Source organism: Eulemur rufifrons, chromosome 16, assembly GCF_041146395.1.
Source record: "Eulemur rufifrons isolate Redbay chromosome 16, OSU_ERuf_1, whole genome shotgun sequence".
Taxonomy (NCBI): domain Eukaryota; kingdom Metazoa; phylum Chordata; class Mammalia; order Primates; family Lemuridae; genus Eulemur; species Eulemur rufifrons.
Genome location: NC_090998.1, coordinates 18,706,419 through 18,719,234, shown reverse-complemented (window position 1 = coordinate 18,719,234; position 12,816 = coordinate 18,706,419).

Here is a 12,816-nt window from a genome sequence, read left to right as displayed (position 1 = left end):
TCACTGACGATGTAACACTTTTAAAATACAGTTTTCATGTAGCTGTATTAGTCTGACATTCCTCTGTGCCTAGAATCTGTCTTCCCAATTCTATTTTGAGACTTTTGGTCATTTCTCTGATAGAAATGCCGATAAAGCTGCCAGTTGCCATTAATCTCAGTTCTATGAAAGAATAAATCATTCCCACAAGCAATTAAACAATAAATGTGTTAAAACAAGACCAATTAAAGCTAAGCAGACATTCACCACGTAGTTATAAGACAGGCTTGTCATAATCATTTCAACTTTAACTGAAAGTTTCTTCAATAATTCTTTCCAACAGAAGCAAGACTGAAGATTTTGTTGTGGGAGTACCCAAATTCAGGCGAGTTTAAACTGAAATGGTTCATCGGGGATTTCAATCATATGTCTGTAAAGCTTCCCTGTGCTATTAATTTGCATGCCTAGGACTGGTCCTAAGCTTTGTTTGCCAATAATCTACCATGCACAGCACACTCCAAAGTTTGTACCTGTGCCAGCTCTCTTTCACATTTCCAAGCTTTTAATACATTGCTTTGCAAAGACAAAAAAGAGAGCTCACAGTCAGTGGCTGCATGTGATTTTTTTTCCTTTAGGTAGTCATTATCATAGACGGCTGATTTCAGGTGTTTTAATAATTTGGGCCTTTGTGGATATGAAAATGTCTGAGGTCTTCTCCTTGAATTCAATAGGCAATCTTTACAAATATATCTGTTATTGTTTCATATGTTATTTTGTAATACTATGAATGTATGAATGAATGTAGGTAATTTTCAGAGGAACGGTAAATACATTCTTAAAGTAATTTCTAAAGCTGTTGTTGTTGTGGTCCGGCTACATATGCCATATTTTATCAGCCAAAACACACTCACTTCTCCCCTAAGGAAACAGAGAAATAATGTAGCCCTTTATCTACAACAGCAAATTCCAATGTCTTCCACTCACTGATAGAGCAACAACTTTTCTCATTAAGGTAGTAAAGGGAGAGAAAGGCTGTGAGTATAGACAGAGAACTCCAATTTTGTTAGCAAAAGAAAGAGATTAGGGTGAAGGAGAGGGAGTTTGACGGGGCAAAGGGAACCCTCACTGAAAACTCAAACAAAAACAAAAGTTCTCAGATGTAGCAAGTGAATCAGGAAATTATGAAATGCCATGTTTTGATCTATTGTCATTAATAAGGTATTCTTCAATAAAGGTGATTATGATGGGGAAAAATTTTGAGAATTTGCCCTGTTCTTAGTGCCAGTAAAGCAGCATCAAGGAAGCAGACTGTCTAGTACAGGTACAGACAGAGACAGAAGAGAGATCCCACTCCACTTGAGGCTGAGCCAGAGGACAAACAGGTGCCTAATACAAGTTAGCCTTAGTTACTAAAAGAATACGCTACCCAGGACCAAGCACAGTGGTTCGTGCCTGTAAATCCCAGCACTTTGAGAGGCCGAGGTGGGACGATTGCTTAAACCCAGGAGTTTGAGACTAGTCTGGGAAACATAGCAAGACCCCATCTCTACTAAAAATACAAAAGTAGCCAGCATGGTGGTGTGTGCCTGTAGTCCCAGCTACTCAGGAGGCTGAAGCAGGAGGATCACTTGGGCCCGGGAGTTCGAGGTTGCACTGAGCTATGATGATGCCACGGCACTCTACCCAGGCAACAGAGCGAGATCTTGTCTCAAAAAGAAAAAAAATATGTGACTCAACACTTACATAGCAACTTCATAAATTATAAGTAGACCATAGGTTGTCTAATCTGGATCCTTGAATGGGCATCAGAAGGTTCACAAACAACTTGAATTGTAAGCAAAATATCATGTGCATGTACAAAAATATAACACAACTTTCTAGGGAGAGGATCCATAGCATATGTAAACACATTTTAAAAATATATGCTACCTTGCATAATGTTAAACATATTTGAGGTTTCTGTCACACTTATTTCTGGATCCCATCAGAATAACCTGTACCTATGCAGACAGGAGAAAATATTTCATTAGGGTTATGTAACTAAACATTTCAAGGCTTCCCTTTTATCTTAAAAAAAATGTTTGAGTGATTTTTTTTCATCTAACCATATCAAGCACTATAAACAGTATACTGTAAAAATAACTAAGGAAACTATGTCTTCTTGAATTGTGGTTTCTGCCAACACAAAGAAATAGCTCATATTTTCATCCATCACTGCTGACTGGTTATGAGAATTGGAACAAGAATATAATGATAGGAACACGAACTTTTAACAATGGTTGAACCAAACTCTAGCCTTGTTCCAAGTCTGCTATCACCAACCAGATCTTGTTATGACAGTTTAAAATGTCTTTTCTGATAGCAGCATCTGAGGGATTAATTGGAGATGAAATCCATGTTTGCGTGTACATGTAATGAAGAGTGTGGGAGGTTAATAAATGCATATTTCTCATGGAATTTAAGAAGGACAAATTGCTTCCACCAAGGGAAAAAAAACAGATAAGAGAAAATATATGTGTGACATGAGTATAAAAAATAACTCAATCTACTCTTAAAAATTAGTCTAGGCCTGGTAAAACAAGCCCTAAAAGAAATGTAATCTGACTAAAATATCTCAGTCTACAAGAGAGGAAAAAGTCACTACAAATCAAAAAATATAACCTAGCATCATAATACTTCATGTGTCTATACCCCTAGAAATGAAAGAAGCTGGAAAAGAAGTGTGCAAAAATATTCTAAGCTATGACATTTTGCAGTAATACAGTGTTACAAATATACTAATATACAAATATACTCAGCAAATACTGTAAATTCAGGCTCACCTCAAACCCTGATCTACACCCATGATTACTTTCTTTTATTTATTCAACATAATTCACTCTTTCCTGAATGCCAGCCCATGATGATAAGAAAAACTTTTCTTTGCAGTGGGAAAGACCTGAGTTCTAGTCTCAGATCCACTGTTTACTAATTGACCTTAAACGGTAACTTACCTTGATGCCTCAACTCTTCCTTCTTTAAATGGAAGTGACAACAGCTCCTTTGCAAAGATGTCAGAAAGCTGCCCCATTGACAGAAACATGATTTCCTTTAATCCATACTTGTCACTCTTTTTCTTTTCTTTTCTTTTTTTTTTTTTTTTTTTTTTTGGGATAGGGTCTCACTCTGTCGCCTAGGCTGGAGTACAGTGGTGTGATCATAGCTCACTGCAATCTCCAATTCCTGGGTTCAAGTGATCCTCCTGCCTCAGCCTCTTAAGCAGCTAGAACTACAGGAGTGAGCGACCACATCTGGCTAATTTTTAAATTTTTCGTAGAGATGGAGGTCTCACTACACTGCTCAGACTAGTCTTGAAGTGGCCTCAAGTGATCCTTCTGCCTCAGTCTTCCAAAGAGCCACCATGCCTGGCCTGTCACTGTTCTTTAACCTTCTTATTCAAACTCTGATTTCAAATTCATTGTGAAAAATACTCAGAACAGTGACTGACACAATGACTCCCAATGCACAGGAACAACTGATGGTTAGAATAAAAATGGGCATAGTAACTTATACGTCTGGATAATATCTTAGATTTGTTTCATCTTTAAAAACATAAATATCCTAAACTTACACCTAGAGTCCTAAGACTTGAATTGATTCTATTTGATATACATGAATTGACAATGATGTAACTCAAATTTAACCACACCTACGTAACTTTTGGGTTTTAGAGATGGGGTCTCGCTCTTGCTCAGGCTGGTCTCGAACTCCTGACCTCAAGCGATCCTCCCGCCTTGGCCTTCCAGAGTGCTAGGATTACAGGCATGAGCTACCATGCCAGGCCTTACTTTTGGGTTTTATTTACTGGCATGCATTATGGTATCAATGGAAGATCTGACTCATCATCTCTTATTTGCAAATTACCTCAGCAAATATGGGAGCAATTTACAACCAATCATTCTACATATTAAAATTTCACAATGCCCTGTCATCTGTCCCTCTCATCAAGAAGACCACTTCCTTCATACTAACTTCTGTTTTGTATTTAAAAACTGACTACACAGTCCTCCAACACATTAAGAATATAGCCTCTTAAAACAATTTTGCTCCTCGAGGGATAATACAGTGAAAGAGGTTCAATGTGCAGAAGGTTATTTACTGTTAATTGATGTCCTCAGTGTTTTAATTGCTTTGACTAAACAGTAATTATCAAAGCTTCAACCCTGTTTTTGCCAAAATTCTTTCATCATTAATGTACTTGTTACAGTAACACCCTGCAGGGCCTTACAAACAACTTGTTAGACAACCCTTAATCAAGAGCATACCCCTAATAATAATGAAAGACTGTTTGTCTGCAAGCAGTAAAAACAGGGCCTGAGAAGGGAGTTTTATCCATTCATATCTGAAAATTGGAAGCCATCCGGGTATTAACCTGGACTCCAGGGTTGCAGACAGAAACCCAAGCTCACTAGTTTAAGCACACAAAAGTAAACAGTAGGTGGAGTCTTACCCCTGCGAGTGGAATCTTACCCCTGTGGTCAGGATTATGTGCGCTGGACTCTTATCTTGGTTCCATCATCCCCCTTTATCTGTGCAATCTTTGGCGAGTGAATTAAGCATCCCCTTTCTTGGCCTCTATAAAATGGGGACAGTAATAAAAACTATCCCATGGAACTGTTGGGAGTACTAAATGATTTAATACATGTGAAGTACTTTAAAAATTGTTTGACATATAATAAATGTTAAATAATTGCTTTTAAAGAGCAGAAGTGAACCTAATTTTAAGAGAGAACTGAGGCCAGGCAAGGTGGCTCACACCTGTAATCCTAGCACTCTGGGAGGCTGAGGCGGGAGGATCATTTGAGGTCAGGAGTTTGAGACCAGCCTGAGCAACAGCGAGACCCTGTCTCTACTAAAAATAGAAAGAAATTATCTGGACAGCTAAAAATATATATAGAAAAAATATAACCGAGCATTGTGGCACATGCCTGTAGTCCCAGCTACTCGGGAGGCTGAGGCAGGAGGATCGCTTGAGCCCAGGAGTTTGAGGTTGCTGTGAGCTAGGCTGACACCATGGCACTCTAGCCTGGGAAACAGAGTGACACTTTGTCTCAAAAAAAAAAAAAAAAAAAAAAAAAGAGCGAGAACTGAAAGCAAAGGATGAATGCCATTAAGATTGACTTACTCTGCTTGAGTTCTTTGTAGATTCTAGTTATTAGCCCTTCAGTGGGTGCATAGCATGCAAATATTTTCTCCTATTCTGTAGGTTGTCTATTCCCTCTATTGGTTGTTTTCTGGGCTGTGCAGAAGCTTTTTAATTTAATCAGATCCAATTTATTTATTTTTGTTGTTGCTGTGATTGCCTTTAGGGTCTTCATAAATTCTTTGCCTAGGCCGATATCTACAAGAGTTTTTCCAACCTCTTCTTCTAGAATTCTTATAGTTTCACGCCTTAGGTTTAAGTCTGTTATCCATCATGAATATCACCTAACTCCAGTGAGAATGGTTTTTATCGAAAAGTCCCAAAATAACAGATGCTGGCGTGGATGCGAAGAGAAAGAAACACTTATATACTGTTGGTGGCACTGCAAACTAGTACAACCTCTATGGAAAGTATTATGGAGATACCTCAAAGAACTCAAAGTAGAACTGCCATTTGATCCAACAATGGCACTACTGGGTATTTGCCCAAAGGAAAAAAAGACATTTTATAAAAAAGACATTTGCACGTGAATGTTTATAGCAGCACAATTCACAATAACAAAGATGTGGAAACAACCCAAATGCCCATCAATACATGAATAGGTCAATAAAATGTGGTATATGTATACTACGGAGTACTGCAAAGCCATAAAAAAATTGGTTACTCTTTGTAACAACCTGGATGAAACTGGAGACCATTCTTTTAAGCAAAGTACCACAAGAATGGAAAATGAAACACCACGTGTACTCACTATTAAACTGGAACTAATTGATCTGCACTCATGTGCACATACGGTAGCAAAATTCAGTGGAAACCAAGCAGGTGGGAGGGGGAGAAGGGAACAGGTAAATTCACACCTAATGGGTACAACGTGTGCTACCTTGGTGATGGGCACACATGTAACTTTGACTCAAATGACACAAAAGCAATTCATGTAAGCAAAATATTTGTACTCCCATAATACTCTGAAATAAAAATAAATAAAAAGATTCACTCATTCTGTTTTCTTGGAGTTTTGTTTCCATCTACATTCAGTCTTTGCCAATTTCAGACAAGCAACTTAGCAACCAGCCTGTAAGAGTCTTCTTTCCTCATATCAATATAAAATATTTCAAGAAAGGACTCTCATTACACCATTTGAAGTCTCGCGCCCATTCCTGGACTAGCCATTTTGACTGCAGGTGGGGATCTATGATTAGCCAAGCAGCCCAGTTTATACCTGTTATCTCACCATAATGATTAATAGAGTACACTTCCACTCTCTAAAGCTTCCCAATTTCTGTAACATGACCTATGTAGTATTCTTGCCAAACTGTTTAATCGAGAGCTAATTATAAAGAAGCAATCAGAATAATCCAGACTGTGGGACATTCTGTAACATAGCCATCACAGGCACTTCAAAAATGTCAGCGTCATAAATGATATTAAAAAGGAGAGTAAAAGAAACTAAAAAGCATAGTAACCAACTGAAACGCATGATCTTGGGGATGGGAGAAGACCTAAAAAGAACATTTTGGGAACAGCTGGGTCTGATGGCAGCACTGAACTCATATAGAGGAATATCTTTTGTCACTGTGAGATAATACAGGCTGAAGGATTTAAGGGAAAGGTACAAGAATGTCTACATCTTGCTTTCAGATGAATCCAAAAGAGGGACATATCGATAGAGAAAGAGATAAAGAGAAAATGTCACAGAGCATTGACAGTTGTTCAGCCTGGCTAATTCAACAGATTGTATTCACTGTTTTATTCTTTTGATGAATTCCGTACACTTGAAATTTTTCAAAATAAAAAGTTGAAGGGGAAGTGATCCCATTTGAATAATAAATGATAACTCTGGCTATGAGCGGAACAGCTTGGGTTGGCTGTCTACTCTTGCACCAACTATTGCTTGGCAGGGAAGGAAAGTTATATAAAAATGTGACTGGTCCCATTCACAATGAATGTCTAAAATACAGGGAAGAAGGACAAAGTCCCAAAGAATTTGAAACCAAGAAAGAATCACTGTGCATTAGGCAGTCACCAATTCATGTGCTGTAACATGCAAATTACCTCTAGTCCAAATGCACTTGTTCTTAATTTCCATTTATGAGAAGGAACAAGTGGAGCCATTATCTTCTTACAAAGGAAATGCCTTTTCACAGTTACTTCCCTGAAATTGCCACAGTTCCTTGCATGTACCTAATGGTCAGAAAATCTTCACTAAGTGAGGCTTAGGAATTCTTCCAATTACGGCCCTGAAATCTGAGTCCCACCTAACCCGAAAACTATTGGCAGTTATCTCTTATTGCTGTGATTTCTCTAGAGTCTTCCTTCCCTTCCAACCAAAGCCTCTCAGAACCTGAAAACTTTCCTGACACGAAGATTTTTTTTAACAGTCAATAAATTTAGAGGACGACCATTCTTTATTTCATAATTTTGCAAGGTATTTGAGAACTAAGGCCATTAATAGAAATCTGAGCTTGAATCTCAAATCTCCCATTTCTAAAATGTCACTTTGGGCAAGCTATTTTTCACTGGTCTGGACCTCAATTTCATCTTCTGTAAAATGAGAATAATCCCATCTGCTTTGTAGGCTTGTTGTAAAGTATTGGAAACAAATGAGGTAAAATCTGTAACAGATGTTTCTAGAAATGGGAATGAAGATGATGGTGACCCAGCTCCTGCCTTCAGGGCGCTCACAGTCTAGTAACTGTCCCTTCTCACCCATGTTGCTCCTTACTCCAACTGTTAGAACTTTTGTCCAAAACAAGTCAGTGTTCCTTATATGGGTAAGTACAACATAAATATCTAGGCTTTTGATGTCGGAGGCAACCTAACTGCACAGTATCTTGTTTTCTTTTGCATCTTGTTTAGATTTTTAAACACACCCTACTCCAAATTCATTATAGAGCATCAAGTTCTTTTTTAAAAAAAGGCAGTGCAGGCCTTTCTATATAAAATATCACTTTCTCTTTGCATAAAAATAAGTAATATTCTCTCAAATTAGCTTGGATTTTTTTCTACCACTAGATATATCTACATCTTTTTGTGACTAAGTAAGACCTTGTTAGAGAGTAATATGTCACCAATAAAAGAGAAGACACCAGCTGGTATATTATCTGCTTGAAAATCCATTTTTTTTCTCGATGATAGAATCTTTGTTAACAGTAAATGTGTAATAGATGGAAAAAATGTAATTAAGCTATCTGATAGGAGGTTTGATTTCACAGAATTAGAAGAAAAATTATTTTGGGCAGGAAAATTAAAAAGCAAGACTTCAATATCATTGCATGAAACAATCTGGAATGCTAACAGCCGTTGATATTTGGTCTGAATTGAATATGGGAATTTCAAATATAGATTTGGAACTAGTCAAGGCCAAAGAACATAATTTATTCATCTTCATTCCACAGATATTTTAATACAGAGGCAAACAGGCTAAAACAGGTGACCAATAAATTATGAATGATCTATGAACAAATAAATGATCATAAAGCTGGAACCACTTTTAATAGGCATTTAGAGCCATAATATTTCAAAGAATTTAGTAGAATCTCGGTTATGTTGAAAACATCTGCTATTTAACCACTTTAAGAGAGCCATATATTTTCATATATATTCAAGAGTAACCCGGTGTATAAGTGGTTGCTGATATAATATGGTTTCAGGAACTCTAAAGGCCAAGATAGTTTTGAATATGATTTTAAGTAACTAAGTTTCCTTTTAAGTTTCCATTATAAAGAATCATTTTACTTAGTGCCACTAGAAGAACCCAAAATTTACAAAAGTAGATAATGGTAAAGACTCTTCAAGTGGGTAGGTATTAACTCCTTTCCCCCTCTCTCAACCCCTTAATATCTGGGTAAAAATCAAAGCAAGAAGGTTGCTGCACATAGCCATGAAGTGCTAAGCAAAGACTCTTGAGACAGCCACACGCATCAGTCTTTTACCAGAGCCTCACAAGAGATGTAACCTGTGGAGCTGACCCTAGCTGGAGAAGCTTGCTCAAACCATTTTCTAACTCAATTCCATGTACCTCTTACATGAGACATTGGTGAGCCATCTGCTAAGGTGATTCGGTCCCAGTTTTTGAACCCAACTCCTGAGATAAGGATTCTAGTTCCCCCACCTGTCCAGAGAATCAATCTCTCTACCAGCATTTTCCATACTGTGGGCCCCCACCTTGTCTAATCATTTTTCCGCAGTGCTACAGAAAGTCTTCCTCTGGCTGCCATCTCAATATCAGTTTCAGTTATCTATTGCTACATAACAAACTACCCTGTAGTGCAAAACAGTTATGACCACTTAACTGCTCACAGTTGTGTAACTTGGGCAGTGCTCAGCAGAAAGGACTTCATCTCTGCTTAAAGTGATGTCAGCTGGAGTTCTAACCAGGACTGGAGAATCCAAGATGGCCTCACTCACATGCCTGGCACCTCAACCGAGGTGCTAAAAGTGCTAGAGTCTGACTACACCTCACTCTTTGCACGTGGTCTCTCCACCAGGCTAGCTGCAATTCCTTACCCAGTGGCCCAGGAATTCAAGACAGCAGCAGAGACTGCCAGGACTCCTAAGGCGTACGCCCAGAACTGGTACACTTCCACCCCTGCCCCATTCTGTTGGTAAAAGCAAGTTACAAGGTCTTCTGAGACTCAAGGGGAGGGGAAACAGATCCCACCTCAGATGGGAGGAGCAGCACGTGTGTGCAGGGATGGGTGGCCATCTTTGCACGAGATCACCTTATGGTTTAATTTCAGTACATTTTAGCTAACATCCATAAATCATCATCTTAGGTGATGACAGAGGTGAAATTACATTCTTGCTTCCTAAATTCCTGTACTATTGATGACTAATGCAAATAATTTCTTATTTTATAATTTTCACATAAGATAATATATAAAATAATCTAATAATATTTCTGCAGTCCTGGTGAATTGAGAGCAGTATCCCTATGAAGTACTTTGGGTAGGTGGGGTAAGTTCTTTAAAAACCACCCAACTCACTAAAAAGTCTTCCTTTCCTCATCCTGTCAAGGTTCCAAATAGTCCTACCATGACAATTCTCCTTTATAAGAAGACATTAACCCAGGAATTAAAATGAGATGCGTTACCTAGGCCCAGCAACATGTTACATTATCAGTAACAAACAATTTTCGAGATCAGCTTGGAAATCACCTGCACAAGGTCTTTGTAGAATGAACACATAGGAGAGGTAAATTTGGAGAGGATTAAGGAGAAGACAGGCAAGATAAAAAGAAAAATAAACCCAAAGAATTTTAGCAGCTGTTGCTTTTAAGAAAAACTCTTAGAGGGAGCAGTGGACAAGAACAGGACAGAGACATATTAAAGAGAAATTCATCTGTACTAATCTGACCTGAATAGATCATCCCATTTTGCTTAACAAGTTTCTATGTGAAAAGCAGTGGATGATATTTTTGCATCATCCTATATAAGCCACAATGTAATTCATTAATTATCTTTTATTAATTTATTATTCTTAACTGACTTCTTGTCAAGGAAGGCATGATTATATACTGATTTCCAGTTTTCTGCAACCTGATGACCATTGGAGAGTTCAACCTCTGAAACCTCTTTTATATCCAATATAAGAAAAAAAATTTTTTAATTACAAAAGTGGATACTACTTCAAAGATTAGTTTCTACTTTTCATTAGCACTTCAAAGAATATACATAGTACAGTAACAACAGCCAAAATAGGGCTGAATAAACACATTTTAAAAAGGTTGAGTACCCTCTTACCAATGAACCCTATTAATTCACAAAATAAATATTTTGTAAACAATTATTATATGTAAGGAAGCAACAGGGAGCCAAAGAAAAATGGCCTGTGCCCATGAAGAGCTTAAAATCTGATAGAGGATGTAAAATGTGAAGACAAGAAGCCATAATATTAATAGCAAATGAACGGTGAAAATGCTCTAGGAGGAATAAAAAAAGGAAAAGTGCTGTAGAACATCAGAAGATAGAACCAAGAACAGCTTCAGGGAAAAAGAGCTCTTCCTCTGGGCCTTTGATGATGGGTGGAATTCTTAGACTGGAAAATGGAAAGAAAAGAGCCTTTCCTCATGGAGGTAAGGACGTACAAACAGAAAATGCAGAACGGTTTCCAGGAATAAAAAGTATACAAAGTAGGAGAGTTTGGCAATATTTGGGAGAGGTGAAAAATAATAGTAAAAAACTGAAAGCTGAAAAGGTAGATGGGACTGTCACTATTATATTAAAGATTTTAAATTCTATTCCTGGGTCTTTAAATATTTTTGCTCAAGTACCTCCAAAAGAATTTTGAAAAAGCTATATGCTTCCTTGCAAAATTTTTCTTTACAATTATGATTTCTTGTCCTAAGTTTAGGTAATTGCAAGGATGTAATTTCCAACAATATTATAAATATTAACTTTAAAAAAACTTGTTACATTAATCTTTTAATATATTCATTGAAACACAAAATTGTCCATTTAAAAAACATATGCACACACTCTTCTGAGTCTGAAATTCTATACTGTTTATGTTTTTCTTGAACTCCCACTTCCATTCCTATTCCCCCATAAAATTTCATTCTAAAATTCTCAAAAGTCTTTTCTCAGTCACCGTTTCACATTTCTCTGAAAATAAACATATGTTCAATATATAAATGAAATGTATTTATTTCCTGTTACCATAAGCTGTTTTTACAAAAATGTTCCAGATTATGATAACATTACAATGATTATCAGTACACAATTATCAGTACACAAATATAAGTGTTTTACAAATGATTATTAACTATAAAAATAAAAATATTATTAGAAATAGATGCCCTAATGAGATAAATGAGGCTTTTTAATGTATTTTTGAAATGTTTGAAAATGTCTTTATTGGCACCTGATTAATAATTTGGCTAGTTATAGAGTTCTCATTTAAACATCATTTTCTATCTTATTTTGAAGGACTGTACCATTGTCTACATTTTTTTAGATGAGGCCTTTTTTAAAAACATATGTCATGTATCAGTGGATGAATAGCATTTATTACAAGAAGTATATTTAACTTCAATTCTATTTCTTATTTTTTGCTTTTATAGATGTCATGTAAATAAGTATATGAGAATGAAAGGAGTTCTACTACAGAAATAACACTTAATTCTATCACCTTTTGAGCTGTATGTCAAAAATCACAATGATCCATCGTCAAAAATTATTTGGAGTTGATCATTTGATTACCTCCACCTTAATTTTATTCACAGCAAGGCATGAAATAGTATCAACAAGAGGATATTATTAGAATCTAATCACCACCAATATTTCAAGCTGCCCCATTGTTGACACTTCAAAAATTCTGTAACCTGTGCCAATGCACAAGATTCAGGATGAGTGAGATAGGTATCTCTTTGTCAGGTAGGAGAAGAGCAATTGCAAAAGAAGTCATTGGAAAGGAAAACCCACAATTTGTATTCCATCTTCACAGCAGGCAGATCAACTTGAAAAAATTGAGAATCTGGAAACTAATGTTCATAAAACTATCTATGCCTGAGAATCTCTTGGGAAGTCTTTGTGAGCCTCCTGAGCCATGTGTACCCTGGTTAGAACACCTCTGCAGTAGGGGACAATTGACAAGTTTTGAGCAGGGAAGTAATACAATTATAACCAGGCTTTAGAAATATTAAGCCAAAAGCAAGA